Raw genomic sequence first — 3,721 nt, 5'->3', positions numbered from 1 at the left:
AACAAAAAAATGGTATGTAACTATTTTGTTTGATTCTTACCTGAATTGTGAGTTGAGATTCTCTTTGTTCTCTTGTTTAACGATTAGACTAAGTTGATTTCTGAACCAAAAGTGAGCAAATATGCAAATTGTACAAGTTTGAGCAAGATTTAGTTCAAAACAATAACTGAAAATGCATTTTGTCAGTTTGTGTTATTGGCTGAGTAACTATTGACAAGCTTACTGTTTGTTTTGTATGACTATTTATTTATATTATAGATAAATCATGATATTGAGTTTAAATGTCAATAAAGTTCTAGTTGAATATAGCAGAATAATTGAATGAACTATACTGAGATTAGGCAAAGGGTACCAGATGAAATTGTGAACCTGATTACTGAACTTATAAATGTTCATAAACAGAAGTGGTTGAAGTATTTAATAAGCATGTCTAATCACCACCTACTCATTAACGTATAATTGTAACTGATTTTGAATTTGGTTAAAATAATATTTAGGGCAAGTATAACGAGTCATGAAATCCACCTACGTAGTGATTAATTGTCGTCTTCAGTTATCTCAGTATGTGCAGTGTTCTTCTTTGAGTATAGATCAAAATTTACCACACTGATGCAGTTGTGTTCATTCTCAAGCTTCTTTTAAATTTTGGTTCAGATCATGAATCAACCAATGTTAGACCACCATTAAAAGCCTGAAAGCACTTTACGGCCATTTCTTCCTAGTCAAAAATCCTCAGCAGTGCGCATCCACCATCCTGCATGCAAAATTTGAACCCATGACCTTTGGTCTCGCGCGCAAACGCTTTACCTACAGACCAATGAGTCGGTGTTATTTTTTAACTACAACCAATTCACGATATTGCACGACCATCTCCGATTGGTCCGATTGGTAACAGACTTTTCAATTTTGAAATGAGTATCATTCTCAATTTTCCATTTTTTTAAAAACCTAATTTCTTTCAATTAAAACAGCATCTCTAGTATTTCTAAATATCGATTGCAGTTGACAATAAGACACTTCTTCTGCTTTAAAATTTGTAGTTTCTTTTGTCACCATGTAGATGTAATACTTGGCAACATTGACAAATACATGGTCTTTCTAGGTTATAAGGTCATAACAACTAATTGAAGAAAAGAATATTGCAAAATAAAAAGGATTTCATTTGTTTAATTCTATATCCTAAAAATCCATGAATCAAAAATTAACCACATACAGGGTAGGATTGAACCTTTCATTCTACTAGAAAACACAAACATTAGGTCAATCAGCAGTTGTTAATTTTACCATAATTAACATTCTGAAATTGAAGTATAAATCTTCTACGACATGATATATATCGATGATTATACTGATAGAAAAAACCCTGAAAACTTGGGTTAAATAACTATTTAATAATATTCACTCTATATCAAAAGGGATTTTTGTGCAGGAGTCCCGCAATTGGACGAAACAGCCGTCCAGTACTTTCAGGTTTTTCATGGTTGTCTAGATTTAATTGACTCATGGTCTCAACTGTTAATACTGATTAATATCAGAAGGGGTTTTTGTGAATATTATAGTAATTTTAATAGTTGAGATTACCAGTCCATTGAAGCTAGACCACTATAGAATTTGTGGAAACCCTGAACGGCCGTTTCGTCCTTTTGTGGGACTCCTCAGCAGTGCTCATCGACGATCCTGCTCATCCGATGCGAATCCGGGACTTTCGGTCTCGCTTTACCGCTAGACCACTGAGCCGGCTTGCGCGCGAGAGTGATAGATCTTGGGTTCAGTTCTCGTGAGGCGTAATCGTGGATGCGCTTTGCTGAGGAGCCCCACAATAAGACGAAACGGCCTTCCACTGCTTCCAGGTTTTCCATGGTGGTCTAGATTCAATTAACTCATGATCTTAACTATTGATATTGACTTTATTAGTTGTAAAATGTATATTTAAAAAGAAATCACTGCTCAACACTTTGTTTTTCTTCTCAAAATCTCATTAGACTACTTATTTAGACGGAAATGATTAAAACAAGAAAAAAAGTATAAAAAAGGCTTTTAACAAAACTTTACTAAATATAGAACTGTTTATTTGTTTAAAAAACTTATCAAAAAAGAAACATAAATCAATCATTCAATTGAAGATAAAGAGAATGATAAAAAGGTTTATAAATCAGTCAGTTAATGATGTATAAAGAACATTTTATGAATAAAATATCACTTATTATAAGCAAAGATGGATAGTGACTAGCAGTAGAATCCAGGACGCGCGTTTCGTCCTATTTCTGACTCGTCACTTAGTTGAAGTATTAACTAATTCATCATTGAATGTGATACATTATGTTGATCATTGAATCGGTTGATAACATGAAGGAAACACTAAATTACTAGTTTATCTATGATATATTTCATCATAAATATTGAGGAACAATTTTGATTAAGTCTATATGAATAGATCTCTCTTTCTGTAATAACAAATCATGATTTCAATTATAAAATTACTGAAATCTCCACAAAATCCCCTTCTGATAATGATCATATGCTCACTAGTGACTGACTTCAAGAGGTATTTCCTGGAGTTCTGGTGAGAAACAATGACCAATGGAGTTCAACCAGGTCTGTTGTCAGATATCAACTCAGTGAAGAAAATGGTGAATGGTTTCTCAATTTCGTGAATTGGTTGAAGTTAGACATTAACACCATTGTATGTCGGCCGGTTCAGTGGTCCAGAGGTTAAACACTTGCGCGCGAGACCGACAGGTCTTGGGTTCAAATCTCGCGAGGTGGGGTCGTGGATGCGCACTGCTGAGGAGTCACACAATAGGATGAGTTGGCCATCCAGTGCTTTCAGGTTTTCCATGGTGGTCTAGCTTTAATTGACTCATGATTTCAACCATAAACAATTATTGTATTTAAATTGACTTAAATCATTCTTAACGGTTATTGGAGTTCCTTAATATCTGGTGTTTTGATATTGAATATGGTTTGTGTGATTCTATGATATCTGAATATTAGGACAAAACAAATCGCTTTCAAGTGATTTATTTGCCAACACATACGACAATCACACTAATACTATTATTGGTACAGTTTGCCTACCAAATAATAAGCTCACGGTATTCCAATCAACAATCTCCTAAAGAGTGCTTGTACATGTAAAATTAGTTTAGCCCGATAAATTTTTCCCTTCAGTTTAAGTCTTATCACTCAATAACCAGTTAGGGATGAAGTATATGATGTATGTGTATCTGTATCAATCTCGGACGGCGCGCGTAATAACAACTTTGTATCATGATTTATTTATTATTACACTGGAGCACATGCAATAGTTAAGATGTTTAAGTCTATTAGTTATACTAAGTTAATCTGGATAAGTTAGTAATAAAGACTGAGGACGCCAATACTAAAGTGATGAACAATTTAAAGCTAACCTATTCTCACTTATAACAAAAATCTTCGTTCATTAGGAAACTTACAAATTGACAGAATCATAATGAATAACCATATGTAGATTTTGGATAGACTTTCTAATGACAGTGACAAACTATTACCACATATAGAATGGATTTCAGCAGTTGATGTACACTATTTTTTAAAGACACTCAACTACTTAGTGGATTTTAAGCAAATATGGATATTGGCTAGCAGTGGAATCCAATACGCGCATTTCGTCCCATTTGAAACTGGTCGGCTGGATGTACCTGCATCTCAGAGTTGATGTTCACTCTGGGACTCGAACCCA

Source organism: Schistosoma mansoni, chromosome 4 (genome assembly GCF_000237925.1).
Source record: "Schistosoma mansoni strain Puerto Rico chromosome 4, complete genome".
Taxonomy (NCBI): Eukaryota; Metazoa; Platyhelminthes; class Trematoda; order Strigeidida; family Schistosomatidae; genus Schistosoma; species Schistosoma mansoni.
Note: the sequence above shows the minus strand (reverse complement) of the source record.